The 18,209-nt window shown below is 37.8% G+C and overlaps 1 protein-coding gene across 1 annotated transcript in view; it reads left to right on the forward strand.

Moving 5' to 3' along the window:
* Nucleotides 1-4,209, forward strand: part of LOC105077963 (cell cycle control protein 50C) — a 31,118-nt gene extending 26,909 nt beyond the window's left edge. The window contains exon 9 of the transcript XR_012506495.1: nucleotides 2-4,209. The gene's annotated coding sequence lies outside the window, so the exon portion shown is untranslated. The remainder of the gene's footprint in view (nucleotide 1) is intronic.
* The last annotated feature ends 14,000 nt before the right edge of the window (nucleotides 4,210-18,209 follow it).

An 18,209-nucleotide genomic window follows, 5' to 3' on the forward strand; every position in this document is an offset into this window, starting at 1 on the left:
GTGAGCCCTGGTGACCAGATCTGGTAGGCTGAATAATTACATCCCACCTCCCACTCCGAAGATACCCACATCCTAATCCTTGGAACCTGTGAATGTCATCTCGCATGGCAAAAGAAACGTTGCAGATGTGATTAAGGTAAGGATACTGGTATGGGGAGGTTATCCTGGATTACTTGGATGGGCCCAATGTAATCATAAGGGTCCTTATAAAAGAGAGGCAGGAGGTCGGAAGAGTAGAAGGAGCTATGGCAATGGAAGCAAGAGGCTGGAGTGATACAGAGAAGGGGTCGTGATCCAAAGACTGCGGGAGTCCTCTAGAAGCTGAAAGAAGCAAAAAACAGATCATCTTCTGTAGCTCCAGACGTCCTGCTGACACCTTCATTTGAGAGTCTGACCTCTAGAACTGTAAGAAAATTAATTTCTGTTGTTTTAAGCACTGAGTGTGGTAATTTGTTACAGTAATAATAGAAAACTAATATACCACAGGTTGGCAGTGCTCTAATCATCTGAACAGTTGTTTCTTGAGCTTAGGTGACTATGCAGGGCAGAAAGCTAGGAAGGAACAGGGCTCACACAGGAACCAAGCCCAGTGACTTCAGATCCTGGGCTGCCGCCCTTTTAGTCCGCACTCCTCAGTTATGGGGCTGATTGGAAGGAGGTGTGAACACATTTGTCACATCTCAACCTTGTTGGTCAGCTTATAAGATGCTGTCTTGGCTAAGGATCTCCAGAGAAACAGGACCAATAGGAGGTGTGTGTGTGTGTGTGTGTGTGTGTGTGTGTGTGTGTGTGTGTAAAAAGATTTATTTTCAGGAATTGGCTGACATGATTGTGGAGGCTTCTCAAGTGTAAAATCTGATGGTGGGGCTAGCAGGCTGAATGTTCAGGAAAAGGTTGCATGCAGTTCAAGCCAAAAGGCCGTCTGCTGGAACACCAGGAAGAACTGACATTGCAGACAGAGCCCAAAGTCTGTCAGCTGGAGAATTCCCTCTTGCTCAAGGGAAGCTAACGTTTTGTTCTATTCAGGCTTTCCACGGATTAGATGAGACCCACTCACATTGTGGAGGGCTATCTGTTTTACTCAGTCTACTGGTTTAAATGGAAATCTCACCCAAAAACAGCCTTACAAACAACAAAAACAACAACAACAACGACAGCCTTACAGAAACATCCAGAATAATGTTTGACCAAATATCTGGGCACCATGGCCCAGTCAAGTTCACACATAAAATTAACCACCACAAAAGGCACATGCAACTCATCAAGTAGTCAAGACTTCTCCAAAAAAGTACTCCTTGTTTCACTTTGCACTAAAGTTGGCTCAATGCGGGAAAAAAAAATCTATATAAAAGCAAGTATGTCCACAAGAAACTAAACCTTCGAAGAAAAGTAAGTGGCCGGAATTGATGACAGATTGCAGCTGTAGTTCCTTTTTTCTACTTCTCCACAAGTCACCAAGCCCAAAGCGGTTTATCTTTGTAAGACTCTTTCTTACTCTGCCACAAAGGCTCCGAGCCACCCTCCTCTTCCCTGTTAGGGGAAGAGCCTCAGCACTCAGTTAACTCCCCACCCACACTGGGCTTTCTCTCCTCTTCTTCCTCTTCCCTCTCCTGTCATCTCGCTCTTGTCTTCTTCCTCTGCTTTTCTAATTCTTCATCCTTGTGCTTTTGTGGATGGCTGGTGAAGGCTTGGAACAACTAGCCTTTCTTTCTCCAACTCCTGGCAACAATTCTGGAGGGAGAAAAAGTGAGATCAAGAGAGACAAGAAAAGTGCAAATCAATGAGAGTTTGTGAGCGTGTGTTTGGGTGTTAATGTGTTCAGGCATTTGTGTGAGTGTGAGTGTTTAGAAACTATTGGGGTCATGAGGTGCTTTTACTTAGGCATTTATTCTGAGCGTATGAGCAGATGCAGCAGGTATAAAATTGGGTACGGTGAAATTATGGGTGACTAAAAGTGTAGATTTAACCTTTATTTGCAATTTAACCAATTAACCCCTCCCTTGTGTGACAAATTTACAATGCCAAGGATACCAAAATGAGCCAGCTAGGGCCCTGCTCTCAAGGGACTCATCTCACATGGATCTTTGTATCCTTCCAAATCCCCTTGCATAGTTTAGCATGAATCCCTTACTCGCCTTATGTAGATTTCTCTCAGCTTCCTGCACATCATTCTGGCCTCCAGGACAGAGGAGAGAGTATGCTCCCTCAGGGCAGTGCCAGCTTCCCACCCGCTCTGTGTGACCCCTGAGCACCCAGGTCCAAAGTGTTCACGTTAATAAAAAATCTCCAGACTTGGCGACAACTACATCATCCTTCGCAGCCGGCACTAAGGCCTCCCCCGTGAAGGCTGGTTTTTCAGCTGGTTTGTTTTATGGTAGGGGCTTTATTAACCAAATCTTAATAAAGGAAAACCAGCATCAGTCAGCTGCTGGTGGTTTTCCTTTGCCAGACGTCCATCGGAATCCCACGGCGCCACCGCCTGCCCTTGTCAACAGTTTTTGTCTCTGGATTTTCCTAAATGATAGGATTGTGGAGCAGAGATCTCCTGGGTGCGACACAGGGAAGCCCATTACCCCTTGTCGGAGCCAGGAGAGTCACTCAGGCGCGCAGCCCGGTTGTCCCTGTTCTCAGGACTGGCTCACAAGTCCATTGCTGAGTACCAGCCTTGGTTTGAAATGAGCACAGCCCTTTGAAGTCTTTATCACTCCTAACCAAGTTTCAGATAGCTTCATTCTCCTTTTACCTGTTAACAGTGTCAATGTTTCTTTGACACTTCTTAGATAAATGCATTCTAGGATGAGCCATGGCCCCCTTTTTATCTCCAGTCCCCCTACCCCAGCCCCCTTAAAATAGCTGGCTATCTGGTGAATGATTAGAAGAGAGGAGGTGAAATGATGAGATTTAGATTGCAATGACTCAGCACCCAGAGAAGTTCATTTAGGGGAAAAAAAAACATTTTCTGCAAAGGGTCAGGCTTGTACAGTATCCCCGTTCTAACCCTGTGGCGGTCTGTGAGCCACTCTGACAAATGTAGGAACTCTTCAGAGTCTGGGGAGAGAAATATTGTCTTATAATGAATCTTCCTTTTTTGATTAGTGTGGAGCCTGTATCCTGCTTCCAGAGGCAGGATCCAGTTTTCTTATTCATTTTCACCGCAGTTGGAATGGAAAAACTGAAGTCATTGCTCTGATGGCAAGAAACATCTTGTGGCGCCTACAGAGCCAGCAGTCAGTGCAGACAGGCGTGGGGGTGACTTTCTCTCCTTTTCTGTATGGAAAAGAGCTTCACTCCACTGAAACAGATGATTTTTAGTGCTGGCTAACATTGCAGAACTCACTTAGACTCAGTTGATTTTTTTTCTTTTTTGTTTATAAAGATTTCTCAGTTTCTTTCTTATCATCAACATCCTTGGATTGGCCATAAAAATGTATTCCTCAGTCTGAGGTCAGGGACTTTTCTGAGAGGTCAGGGAGATTCCAAATGGTTTGTGGAAACTAGAGCTGCAGAGCTCCAAAAAGTAGGTTGGGGTGGAAGAGACAAGCAGTGCCTTTGTTTAGGGAAGCTGAGCAAAATTTGGATTTCCGTCTTTCTCCTAAAGCTGAAAAATGAGGAAGGAAATCTGAAGGGGAGAAAGAAATGAAACAATGAAATAAAGATGTGCCCAGCCTAGTCAGATGTGCCCTACCCACATTCCTCCCTTAAATCCTCTCAACAATGAGGCAGATCTGTTAGCCTCCTGGGAGTCACTTCCCTTTTTCCCTCCTGTCAAAGCCCACTTCACATGATACAAATTAAAGTGCTAGATATATACTTTGCTTTGGGTAAGAATGGCAAAGGGACCCAGTTCTGACTATGGGACATAAGAGAAAGTGTGTTGGGGGATTTAGGAGAAGATTTTCTTACAAGACAAGCCAAAGCACACATGAAAAGAGCTCTCATGTTACCTTACCTGCCTCTGCTTCCTACATACAAATGCAATTGTATGACGATGTGATGCCTGGAGCTGCAGTAGCCATCTTGCAACCAAGAGGTTAAAAAAAAAAAATGAGGGCCAAAAGTTTTCATACTGAGGACAGTGGAATGGAGGCTTTAAAAAGCTGGATTCTTTTTTTAAAAAGTTTTAAAAATTGAAATGTACTTGATTAACAATATTGTGTTAGTTTCAGGTGTACAACAAAGTTATTCAGTTATGTATATATATTTTTTCAGATTATTTTCCATCGTAGGTTATTACAAGATACTGAATATAGTTCCCTGTGTTATATGGTAAATCCTTGTTGCTTACTATTTTATGTGTAGTAGTTTGTATCTGTTAATACCATACTCCTAATTTATACCTCTTTGGTAACCATAAGTTTGTTTTCTGTGTCTTTGAGTCTATTTCTATTTTGTATACAGATTCCTTTGTTTAATTTTTTTTTAGATTCCACATATAAGTGATATAAAATCCTTGTCTTTGTCTGACTTATTCACTTAGTATAATATTCTCTTGGTCCCTCTATGTTGCTACAAATAGCAATATTTCATTCTTTTTTATGGCTGAGTAATGTTCCATTGTGTATATATACACTACATCTTCTTAAGCTAGTCATCTGTTGATGGACTTTTTTTTGTTGTTTTCATGTCTTGTTTATTGTAAATAGTGCTGCTATGAACATTGGGATGCATGTATATTTTCAAATTAAGGTTTTTGTCTTTTTCAGATATATGCCCAGGAGTGGAATTGCTGGATTATGTGGTAGCTCTATTTTTAGTTTTTAAAGGGACCTCCCTACCATTTTCCATAGTGGCTGCACCAATTTGCATTCCCACCAACAGTATAGGAACGTTCCCTTTTCTCTACACCCTCTCCAGCATTTATAATTTGGAGACTTTTTGATGACAGTCGTTCTGACTAGTGTGGGGGTGATACTTCATTGTAGTTTTGATTTGCATTACTCTAATAATTAGCAATTTTGAGCATCTTTTCATGTGCCTGTTGGCCATCGGTATGTCTTCTTTTGAGAAATGTCTGTTTAGGTCTTCTGTCCATTTTTGATTGGGTTGTTTGTTTCTTCAATATTGAGTTGTATGAGCTGTTTGTATATTTTGGATATTAAGACCTTGTTGGTCACATGGTTTGCAAATGTTTTCTCCTGTTCTTTAGGTTGTGTTTTTGTTTTGTTGGTGGTTTCCTTTGCTGTGCAAAAGCTTTTACATTTGGTTTGGTCCCATTTGTTTATTTTTGCTTTTATTTATTTTGCCTGGAGAAACTGATCTAAGAAAATATTGCTACAATTTATGCCCAAGAATGTTTTGCCTTTGTTCTTTTCTAGGAGTTCTATGGTGTCATGTTTTATATTTAGGTCTTTAAACCATTTTGAGCTTATTTTTGTGTATGCTGTGAGGGAGTGTTCCATCTTCATTCTTTTACATGTAGCTGTCCAGATTTCCCACTTGTTGAAAAGACGGTCTCTTCTCCATTGTATATTCTTGCCTCCTTTGTTGTAGATTAATCGACCGTAGGTGTGTGGGTTTATCTCTGGGCTCTCTATTCTGTTCCATTGAACTGTGTATCTGTTTTTGTGCCAGTACCATACTGTTTTGATTACTATAGCTTTGTAGTATTATCTGAAATCTAGAAGGGTTATACCTGCAGCTTTGTTCTTTTTCCCCAGGATTGCTTTGGCAATCCTGGGTCTTTTGTGATTCCACATAAATTTTAAGATTATTTGTTCTAGTTCTGTGAAAAATGTCCTGGTTAATCTGATAAGGATCACATTAAATCTGTAGATCACTTTGGATGCTATGGCCATTTCAACAATATTATTTCTTTCAATCCAAGAGCATGGGGTATCTTTCCATTTCTTTGAATCATCTTCAATTTCCTTTTTCAGTGCTTTATAGTTTTCAACATATAGGTCTCTCACTTCCTTGTTTAAGTTTATTCCTAGGTATTTTTTGACAATTTTAAATGGGATTGTTTTCTTTACTTTTCTTTCTGATATTTCATTTTTAGTATAAAGATATGCAACAGATTTCTGTATATTAATCTTGTATACAATTACCTTGCTGAATTCATTTATTAGTTCTTTTATGTGGGGACTTTAGGGTTCTCTCTATAGAGTAGCATGTCATTTGCATATAGTGACAGTTCTACCTTTTCCCTTCCTATTTTGATATTTTTTATTCCTTTTTTCTAATTGCTCTGTCTAGGACTCCTAATACTGTACTGAATAGAAGTGGTGAGAGTGGGCATCCTTGTCTTGTTCCTGAATTTAGTGGGAAGGCTTTCAGCTTTTCACCATTGAGTATTATGTTACAGTCTGTGGATTTGTCATAAATGGCTTTTATTATGTTGAGACGTGTTCTCTCTATATCCACTTTGGTAAGAGTTTTTATCATGAATAGATGTTGTATTTTGTCAAATGCTTTTTCTGCATCTATTAAGATAATCATGTGGCTTTTGGAAAGAGCAGGATTCTTCATGACATTGTTGAGACCACTGATTCAGTCCTGGAACTATCTACTTCTAGACATTTTTTAATGTGAGATAAGAAAGCCTCCCTCTTATTACTTTAGCTTCTTTCCACTGAATATTCTGTTACTTGCAGCCAAAAGCATCCTAATAGATAAAATATGAATATTTCCAGTTTACTGTACTAAATATGTTTTATCTGACCATATCAAATATGTTTGATCTGAAAATTATACCACTGCAGTAGAAACAAAGCATAGTTGCTTTGCAATCTGCTAGAAATCATCTCTTGCATGACTCTGTAGTTTTCAGCGTAATATATTTCCTCCTCACTGTGCTTCATGTGTAGATGATGACATGTAGCAATCCATGAAGTGGCCATGTACCACAGATGGTAACCTTACATTCTGTTATTTCTTGTGATCCAGTTGCTAAAAGATTGACACTAGTTCTCAACCATTAGTCTTGTAATTTGGCTAACATTCTTCCTAGCAGACTGATAGAAGTTCAAAGGCTGTTGCTCTGGGCTGATACAACATATGAATCTATGATTATTGTCTTATGATTATGATACCAGGATCATGGTTTAGAACAGTTCTGTTATTCAAAATGGCTGCTAGTAAAGCTATCAGTCACACTTAAGCTTCTCCTTACAGATATAACGTGTTACACACTATATGACATTCTCAAAAAGATAAAACTATAGTGATGAAGATTAGTGGTTGCCAGGAATTCAAGGTAGGAGGAAGATGTGGCAATAAAGGGATAGAATGCAGGAGTTTTTCTAGGGTAATGGAACTGAGCTGTATCCTGATTGTGGTAGTAGTTACATGAATCTGTCTATAAATGTCCAAAAAAGTTCAGTTTACTATATGATCATTTAAAAATTAAAATAAATCCATCCCATCCAAAATGGTTTCCAGCCATTCATTGATAAGTCCAAACTGATTTACCATTTTGTCTAAATGTTAGCAAGAAAGAAGGAAGTCTACAACTGACTATTGCTGGGTTTAAGAAAACAGTAGCTAGATCAAGAGAAGGGAATAGCTAGATCTGATTGCTGTAATTGACACCCAGTGGTTGGCTTCACTAAGAGGCATGGAGGAAAACAGAGTCTCAGGAAATAAAACTGCAAGTTCTTAATTGCTGAGGCCTCTCCCCACTTGGAGAGGCCAAGAATAAGAGCTATTTCCCTGGTTACAAAATTTCAGGGTGATCTCAATTGATGTAGAAAAAGCATTTGACAAAATTCGACACCTTCCATAATAAAAACACTCAACAAATGAGGATTAGATAAAAGTTACTTCAATATAATAAAGGCAATATATGAAAAACGCACAACTAATGTGCTCGATGGTGAAAGACTGAAAGCTTTTCCTCTAAGACCAGGAACAAGGTAAGGAGGCTTACTTTCACCACCTGTATTCAACATAGTCCTAAAAGTTCTATTCAGAGCGATTAAGCAAGATAAAAAATAAAAGACATCCAAAATGGAAAGGAAAAAGGACATAAATTTTTGTTTGCAAATGACAGGATCATATATATAGGAAACCCTAAAGATTACATGCACACACACACACACACACACATATACACACACACACACCCTGTTAAAACTAATAAGAGAATTCAGCAAAGTTGTAGGATACAAAATCAACACACAAAAATCAGTTGTGTTTCTATGCACTAACAGTGAACAATCCAAAAAGAGGTTAAGAAAACAATTCAATTTATGATAGCATCAGAAAGAATGAAATAGTTAGCAATAAACTTAACCAAGAAGGTTAATTACACTGAACACTATAAAACACTGCTGAAAGAAATTAAAAACAATAAATGGAAAAACATCCTATGTTCATGGATTAGAAGGTTTAATATTGTTAAGATGTCAGCGCTACCCAACATGATCTACAGATTTGACACAATCATCATCAAAAACTCCACATTGTTTTCAGAAATAGAAAATTCATCCTAAGATTATTATGGAACTTTATCAATGGATCCTGAATGGTCAAAACAATCTTGAAGAAAAAGGACAACACATAGAGGTCTCACATTCCTGATCTAGAAACTTATTATAATGCTATGGCAATGAAAACAGTGTGGTACATAAAGAGACATATATTCCAATGGAATACAATAGAGAATCCAGAAGTAAACCCACACATATATGGTCAAATGATTTTCATTAAGGGTGCCAAGATTATTCAATTAGGAAAAAGACAGTCTTTTAAACAAATGGTCTTGGGGAAACTGGATCTCCAAATGCAAAAAAAAAGAAAAAAAAAAAAAGAAAAAAAAGAAAATGCAAAAAAGTTAAGTTGGACCCTTGCTTACACTACAAAGAAAATTAAAATGGATCAAAGACCTAAATGTTAGAGCTAAAACTTAGAAGAAAACATAGGAAGAAAGCTTTAGGACATTGGATTTGGCAGTGTTTTCTTGGATATGACACCAAAAGCACGGTCAAGCAAAGAAAAATAGATAAATTGGACTTCATCAAAATTAAGAACTTTTCTGCATCAAAAGACACTATCAACAGAGCAAAAAGTAAGCCCCCAGAATGAAAGAAAATATTCACAAATCATATGTCTTATAAGGGACTAATATTCAGAATATATTTTTGAAACTACAACTCAACAACAACAAAAAAACAATCCAGTTTTAAATGGGCAAAAGACTTGAATAAACATCTCCAAAGAAGATACACAAATGGCCACTAAGCACATGAAAAGATGCTCAATATCTAATCATTGAGGAAATTAATATCAAAACCACAATGAACTATTACTACACACACATTAAGATGGCTATTATCAAAAAAACAGAAAATTACAAGCGTTGACAAGGATGTGAAGAAGTGGAATCCACTGCTGGTGGGAATATAAAATGCTCCAGCCACTGTGGAACATGGTATGATAAGTTTTCAAAAAAATAAAAAGAGTTACATGATCCAGCAATTCCACTTCTGAGTATATACACTAAAAAGCAGGAACTTTAAGAGATACTTGTACACCCATGTTCATAGCAGCGTTATTCATAATAGCCAAAAAGTGGAAGCAACTCAAGTGTCCACTGACAGATGAATAGATAAACAAAATGTAGTATTAGTATATATAGAGAAAGTGATAGATACATACATATGTACATACACACATATAATACAGACACACAGTTGATACTTGAAAAACCCAGGGTTTATGGGTGTTGTACCCTCTGCGGAGTCGAAAATCTGCATATAACTTTACATCTGCCCTTTATATCCGCAACGGAATTCAAGATCCAAGGATCAATCAACCATGGATCATGTAGTGTTGTAGTACATATTTAGTGAAAAAAAATCAGTGTACCAGCGGACCTGCACAGTTCAAACCCATGTTGTTCAAGGGTCCACTGTGGGTGCATGTATATATGTGTGTGTGTGTGTGTGTATTTGTATGTATATACACACAATAGTAGATATTTGAGCCTTTAAAAGCAAAATTCTAACACATGCTACAACATGGATGAACCTAGAGGACATTATGCCATGTGAAATAAGCCACACAAAGAGACAAATAATGTGTATACTCTTATATACCTTATTTACTCTTATATACCTATGTCAGACAGAGACAGAAAGTAGAATGGTGGTTGCCAGGGGCTTGGCGTAATGGGGAATGGAAAGTTATTTTTTAACTGGAACAGAGTTTCATTTGGGGAAGATGAAGTAGTTCTGGAGATGGATGGTGGTGATGGTTGCACAACAAAGTGTTCTTAATGCCACTGAACTGTATACTTAAAAATGGTTAAAAGGGTAAATTTTATGTTATGTATATTTTACCACCGAAACAAACAAAGTCTCAGGGTCAGTGTGCCATGCTTGGAATTTAGAATGGCAGATACCAAAAAGCCTTTATGAGTGCACCTGTGCTAAGCATTTGAATAAACCAAATATCAGTAAGGAAGATGGAGTGAAAATGGTGGTAGCTTTCAGCTGCAGTATCTTCCAATAAGTTAGGACAGCACGCTTTTTGTGTGAGGTTCCTGTCTTGCTAGTTTCATTGGAAATGAATAGTGTCCACATCAATGGGGAGTTTTATTAACTAGGGTTTATTGGGTTCACTAAAACAGTCCCATTATTTAGCAACTCAAAAAGTTCTTCAGCCACAGACATCTTATGTCACTACAGCACCGAACAGAACTCTGTCTAAGATGCTCTGTAGATAACTTCTTAGCACAAGGAATGCATTCTCCTGGGAACACACTGGAGCCTCCACATGGCCCTTAAGAAGACACTGACCTCTTTGAAACTAGGACTGCAAGATCCAGGGGACTAGGGCGACTTCCAGTTGCACAGATTTTTCTGAACTCTGGTTCTCAAGAAAGACTAAATGAAGGAATCATCGGAAGACTCAAAATAGAATCTGCCACATACCAATCCTGTGAGGTAATGCATGAACTTGCGGAGGCATTAAGATGCAGGAAGGCAGATAATCTGGGCCTCTTTTAACGTGATTTATTGGCTTCTAGTGAGACTCAAAAGACTGGAAAAATTCTCCTCTTCTATAAAAATATATTAAAATATATAGACCTATTGGACTCTCTTAAACTGAAAATGATAGTTAAATCCTAGGATCAGGACTAGCACCAGCATAAGGAAGGAGTTTCCGATTCCCCAGCCTCCTTCCAGCCGGCTCAGATACTATCAGTCTCCCAGCCAATGTGGAGATGAAGTCTGTATTTCAAGATTTTCATCTTTGACCTCTTTCTGTATAAAACATAAAATAGCATCATCAGCTGTTTTAGATAGCCTATAGCTTCGTGCAAGTTTTTTAGTTCACACCAGTGAGAATTTCCCATACAGACTGAGGTCAATTCTTGACCTCTGGAATCCTTCATATGTTATCCTCAAGGCAGTTGCCTTCTTATAAATTAGCTGTGTATTTTCTGGGATCAACCACATCCTTGGAAAACTTACTGCATCTCATCCAAGAAACTTGGCTTCCATTCTGTGCTCTCCAGAGAGAGCTGTGTGAACTTCAGGAGCAATAACTCAGGCAGAGGGTCCTCAGTGGTCAGGGAAGCCCCAAATTTGGATAAGGTTTCACTTGAATATTCATTGGCTTTAACAGTTTGGTAAAAGTAGGAGAAGATTCCTAGTTCCAAGGGGTCAAATATCCTCCCTGAAACTAAAATGGAAAAGATGAACTTAGTCATGGAAAGAATTTCATGATAAACCTAATGTCCTAGGGCCACTTTCATAATAGTACCTCCTCTTCTCACCACTCATTTCCCTTGTGTGTCTCTTGAATAATATCATTTTAAAGGATTTAATAAAGATTTCTCTGTCAGCAGCCCAAGTCAAAGCCTCTAGAGGAAGTGGTATATTGTTTGAAAACTCCAGGGCCCTTAGTTCCAGTGAAGTGTAGGAATAAAGAGGACGTCAGAACAAGATGTCTACTGGGGACAGAGAGCCTGAGTCAACAGCTTCCTGGGATTAGGAAGAATTAAGAAACATCAGCCCAATAGAGATACTTAGACTGGGAATCAGATGATATTAGCAATTACATATACAGATGGCAAATAAGCATTTAAAAGGATGCTCAACTTCACATGTCATTAGGGAATTACAAATTAAAACAAGAGATATCACTACATACCTCTTAGAATGGCTAACATCCAAGCATTGACAATACTAAATGCTGACCGTGAAAAGATAAGTGGTTGCCAAGGGTTTTGGGGGGGAAGGGAAGAAAAGATGAATAGGTGGAGCCCATGGGAGTTATAGGGGGTCTCTGGGAACTCTCTGTACTTTCCATTCAATTTTTCTGTAAATCTAAAACTTCTCTAAAACAATAAAATGTATTAATCTGCGGGGGTGGGGGTGGGGAGGAGAGCTGTTGACAAGAGGGCTGGCGATGCTTATCTGTGTAAAGATAGGAGCCAGGTAGGGATTTGCATCTTCTCAATCATGTGGAGCATTTGTGTGTTTGTTAAATGGGAACCAAAGTGGGCTTTCTCAAAATGAGTTTCAAGAACCACCTCCATCAGAATCAACTGGGTTGATTACTAAATGCAGATTCCTGTGCCCGAACTATTGAATCAAATTCTCTTGGAGTGGAACCTAGCAATCTGTACTTAGAACGCTCCAGTGATTCCTTATGCACTTTAAGGTCTGCGACCCATTCGTGTACACTGTACAAACATATTAAATTGTTGGTCTTCTATTTTATTTTTGTCCACTACATTCTTATCAAATATATGTTAACAAGCCTGTGAAGAAGGAGGCTGGAGATGGAAAGAGTGGGATGGACACATACAAATTGAGACCAATTTACAACCTGTCTGGAGAAGCTTCTGAGTCTGTATCAATCAGAAATTACCAGTGGGAGATAGTTCATGAGCTTTGAGTCAAGGAGTCATAAGGGGTTTCCAGGAAGAAATGTAAAAAAAAACTGCAAAAACAAAAAACTGAAGTCCCCCCAACCACACACAAAACCCAAACCAAAACAGAGAAACAATATGAAAGGTGAGCATTTTCCATCATTGGTGTTACTTTCATATATTTGTCAGATTGTGGTTTTCTTTCTACTTGAATAAATTACTGTAATTGTAACCTGAGACTGAAGTAATAAAAGTAAATGAAAGAACAGTAGGAGGGAGAATAGAATATCTTTCTCATTTGTCCCACATATGCTTGTGTAACAAACTAAGGTCCTTTTATGTTTACATATGATTTATTATTGATATTTTAGAACTTGTAGCCAGATGTGTACCTATCTGTAGCTTTCACTAGTCTGTGGCTATTAAAAGGCTCTTATTTATCTCTGGGTTCTCAGTGTCAGACACGTAGAATGTATTTTGTAAATATTTGTTTTGTTAATTAAGTAAAACAGCATCTCAGGATAGAGTCACACTCTCCATTAGAAGTGACGTTGTATAGATGAGGGTAACAGAGCAAAACCTTGTTGATTTAAAATAAATGGAAGGGAAGACTGACAGGAAGGAAGGTTAGGGTCAGCAGCTGCAAAGAGTAAGGACAGAGATGACAATTGTCTTTAGAGCTCCCAGAGCTTGAGCATTTTTGCCAGATCACAGAATAGACCCATGATTGGGTCTGCTAATAATTATAGCCATTGTTAAGTACAGGCTTCTCCCTTCCTCTCCTCTATCCAATGTTGCTCTTATTCTCAGAAAGAAACTGATAGAATTTCTCAAAAGAGCCCACAAAGTCAGATGTAGTGAAGTCAGGCTGTGGACGTAGAAGAAATAGGATGAATTCTGGTTTTAGTGTTTGGGTGACTAAGTTTGCACAGGAATGTGATTTGCATTTTAAGTGAGTGTGTTTGCTGCCTGCTAAATTTTCCCAGCCTGTGGTATAGAGTTGAGCTCCTCTAGGTTTTTACAAACTGGGAGGAATTAGTCTCTGTTGTCTGTAGAACTAAAGGATGTCATTAGCATTTCTGAGAAACACTCTAGTAAAATTAGGAAAATTTAATTCAGTTTGGTTATTGGGCTTGTTTTTATTTGGATGAACAAAGGCATAACTTAATTAAGGCTGCCCCAGAGGGTAGTAGCAGTTTGAAGAGAAGCTGTGAGCAGTTAAGTGGCATTCATAGTATTACCTTCGACTCACCTTAAATTACTTTGGAACAAGACAAACTAGTAAAATAAAATTATGAAGCATCTTGCATTTGAAGGAGATTTATGTTTTTTGAAATTATTTTATGTATATTAAATCTCAACAGAGAAAATCCCAAGTGTTGGAGATGTGCAGCAACCAGATATCTCATCCATTACTTGTGGGACTGTCAACCAGATCAACTATTTTGAACAACTGTTTGGCAGTATTTGCTAAAGCCAAACATACGTACAAGCTATGACCAAGAAATCTCAATTCTAGGTGTATACCCAGCAGAAATGAATATATCTGTTCTCCCATTCATAAAGCCAGAAGCAAACACTATCCTAATGCCCATCAACAGAGAAATGTATAAATAAATCATGGTACTTTCATAAAACTGAATACCATACAGCAAGGAAAAGGAATGGTCCATAAACTGCACACAGTAGGGATGAATCTCATAAACATAATGTTGAGTGAAACAACTCGGGCATAAAAGAGTACATCCCATGTGAGTCCTTTTATATAAAGTTCAAGCATAAGCAAAAGTCTATAGCATTAGAAATCAGGATAGTGAATGCTCTTGGCAGGGAGTAGTGACTTGAAGGGATGTGAGTGATATTTCTAGGGTATGGGGACATTCTGCTTCATGTCTTGCATGTTTATTACATGAGCATACTCGGTAAAAATGTATCAAGCTGTACACTTTCAAAATGTACGATTTTCTCTATAGTATATTCTAACATTTTGTTTTTAATCTCAATAGATGCACAAATCCTAGGAAGTTGTCGAGGAAGCTATTATTATATCTCTATTTTGTAATTGAAAAAAATGAGGTAAAGAGAAGATAAATGACTTTTTCAAAGTACCTAAGTTACTTTTGACATTATTGATCAGGGCTAAAGCAGTGCTTTTTCATTGTATTGAAGGTGAAGAAATATTGTGCCTTGTCTTAATTGTGTTTTTTTTCCTCTTTGTAGGAAGTAATGCTTTACTTATTTATTTATTTTAGAGGGGGTACTGGGGATTGAACTTGGGACCTCGTGCTTGCTAAGCAGGCGCTCTACTGCTTGAGCTACACCCTCCCCTCGGAAGTAATACTTTAGAAATATACATTACTAGTTATATACCAACATCTCATATACCCCAAGATAGGGGTAGAAAGAATGGAGTAAAGGTGTATTTCACGTCTCTTAGTAGAAGTAAATACAGAGTATGTAGAAGTTTATTATTCTGACTTTACCGAAAGAGATGACCATCTAAAATCATTCACTAGGAAATTTTTATTCTAAATAAAACCAAAAATACCAAACCAAATAACCAATCACATCTTTGGGTAAAAATTTTTATATATACAAAATTGTATACCTAAAGCCCTCATTTTTCATGTGAGGAAAACAGTGAGAACTAAGATAACTTACGTGGAATTATCTACCAGGGCTAATACAAATATAAAGAAAAGATGATTTCCTTCACAACTAGTCTTGGTATAAATTAACTCAGACAAATTTTACAATCACACAAAGGAGTGAGAGAGAGAGTAGTAAAGAAATGGCCAGGAAAGCCAACAATCTTACACTGAATGTCCTCTTAAGCATTGTAATGTTAAAGTAAAATGTTAATTTGAAAATGGAATTATAATTTATAAACAAACCCCCAATAGATGAGACTACTCTTCTCCTTTGTTAGTTTTAATTTTAAAGTTATCACATGACAGAGTTTATGCATTTTATTCTTTGGAATGTTTCTTTTCTTACTGGAAAGCCAGTAAATAAGTAAGGTCATCTCAAGATCTTTTTGAAAAAATTTAGACAACTAAAATCTCATTTTTTAGCAAAATTAACTATTTTCATATTATCTTCCAGATGATTAAGTATATTTACATCACAGTAATCCTAAAGTGTGTACTTTCTTTCTTTTAAAATAACAATAGCAATATTATACATGCTGTTTGAAATATTTTCAAGTAACAGAAGTATATAAAGCAAAAGTTCTGTTCCTTTTCACTCCCACTCAGGAGTAAGCACTGTTCACACATCCACCTTTGTTTCTTGTGTACTCATACATACACACCTACTATTTTCTCTTGTGTTACTACCACTTAACATTTGGTTGTAAACATTTTCCCATGTTTCTGCAAAACTGCCATTGTAAAGGCTCCGTAGCATTCCTTTCTGTGGATGTAGTAATCAGGGCTCTTAACTGTAAGTGACAGAAAGCCACTTAGACTAGCTTAACAAAAATAGAGACTTAACGGCTTGTGTAACTGGAGAGGACATGAGTGGAAGCGATGTTAGGTGTGACTGGACCCAGGTCTCAAATTATGTTTTCAGGAATGTGCCAGCTAAGTCTCTGCCTCTCTTCATCTCTTGTGTCTGCTCATGTATTGGCCTTACTCGGTTTTGCTGCAGCCAGGCTGCATGTGGCTGGCAACATGGAGCTGTATTTTTCCAGTCCTTGACCGTAAAAGCAAGAGGATGTCTTCCTAACTAATTCTAAAGGAAAATTCCTAGGAAAGAACCTGAATCAGTTCATCCCTAAACCAGTCACAGTGTACTGTGGAGACGGGACAATCTGACTGGTCACCTCGGGTCATGTGCCTATCCTTATGTTCAAGAGGGATGAAGGAGGTGAGAGGGAAGGAACACGTTGGGCAGCAAGAAATCATACCTTTCATACTGTATCCGGGGCTTTGAGACTTGTCAGTATTTTGCTTGTGATTGATCACCTTGAGAATATCTTCAAGGGGGTTGCTCCTATGGGATTTTTTCTTTATGAAAAATCCCTTGGAGTGGAATTCCTGAATCAAAGAGCATCACGCAGACATTCCTCTGGTTCTTGCTATGTGTTGCCTTATTGTTTTCCAAAAGGATGTTGTCAAAGAAACAGCTTATAAACAATGAGGGTCTATTAAAATTTTAAAGTCCATTTATTAATTCAACAAATATGTGTTCAGCTATGTGCCAGGCAGTATATTTATCCACATGTCACACAGTTAGGGAGTCAGAAGTGTCTAAGTTCAAACCCATCTGAGTGATCTGTCTACATTATAGCAAGAAGAGTACAAGTCAGGAGACAGTAAATTCTTTTCAGAAGTCATTGTGGATCCTTGTGGGTGGGCAAATGGTCTTGAAGTGGATCTATCAATGATGAACTTTCCTAAAATGGTTTCAGCCATTTTAAGTTACCCACATGATTCCTTTTCGTTCAAAACTGTATTCAAATTAACTTTACAGACACAATATAAATTGTAGTCTGAGTCATCGTCACCCACTACCTAGCTTCTTCATTTCCCTAAGCTTTGGTTTGTTCATTTCTGACTGAGAATATCTGCCATGCTCTCTCCTCAGGGCCACTGAGGGGATCAAAGATGGAGAATGAGGAGTCAAGGAGACTAAATGTTTAAGGAGTGATGAGAAGGTTTAGAGGAGCCACTGAGGTGAATGTGATATGAAATTTAAAAACTGAAAAAGTAATTTGTTAAACTATCATGTCAAGCATGATATGAATGTAGGATTATGATTGGCAGAGGTCAGCTTTTTATGTATAAATATGACACAAAATTATAATATGAAGCTGGGTTTTGAAAATCTGTCACCATCTTTGCAAAGAAAAAAGGAAAAAAAATTCTGAACATGCCTCTTCCTTTTAGAAGCTCTTGCTAGATTATGACCATTTTATTACATATGTAGATGGAATGATGAGTTAATAAAAACAAGTGGATGAATTCACATAGAGTTGCTAACTTCCCTTCAGATTTGAGTTAAATTAATGGGCAAGAATTTATCATGTAAGGCATGAATAACAGGGCATGTGAATTGTATTTAGGCTTTAGGATTGACTAAACTTTTTCAGGGTTAGAGCCATAGATTTTTTTCCTCATGACTGAAAGCAACCTTAGAGATCATTTAATTCAAGGCCCTCATTTTATACACTATTTTTGTTTCATTGCTTTAGGAGAAACTTTCAATGCACGCTTCCATCTGGTTAATACCCATCTATTTCAAAAAGACATGTTGTGGCTATTTTTGAAAGGTATTTAACTAGGGAAACCATTAGAACTATTATGGAGAGGTCCAGATTGTTTAGGAAAACATTTTCATCATGGAATCATAAGATTTAAAAATAGTTGGCATTTACACTAAA

Source organism: Camelus bactrianus, chromosome 1, assembly GCF_048773025.1.
Source record: "Camelus bactrianus isolate YW-2024 breed Bactrian camel chromosome 1, ASM4877302v1, whole genome shotgun sequence".
NCBI lineage: Eukaryota > Metazoa > Chordata > Mammalia > Artiodactyla > Camelidae > Camelus > Camelus bactrianus.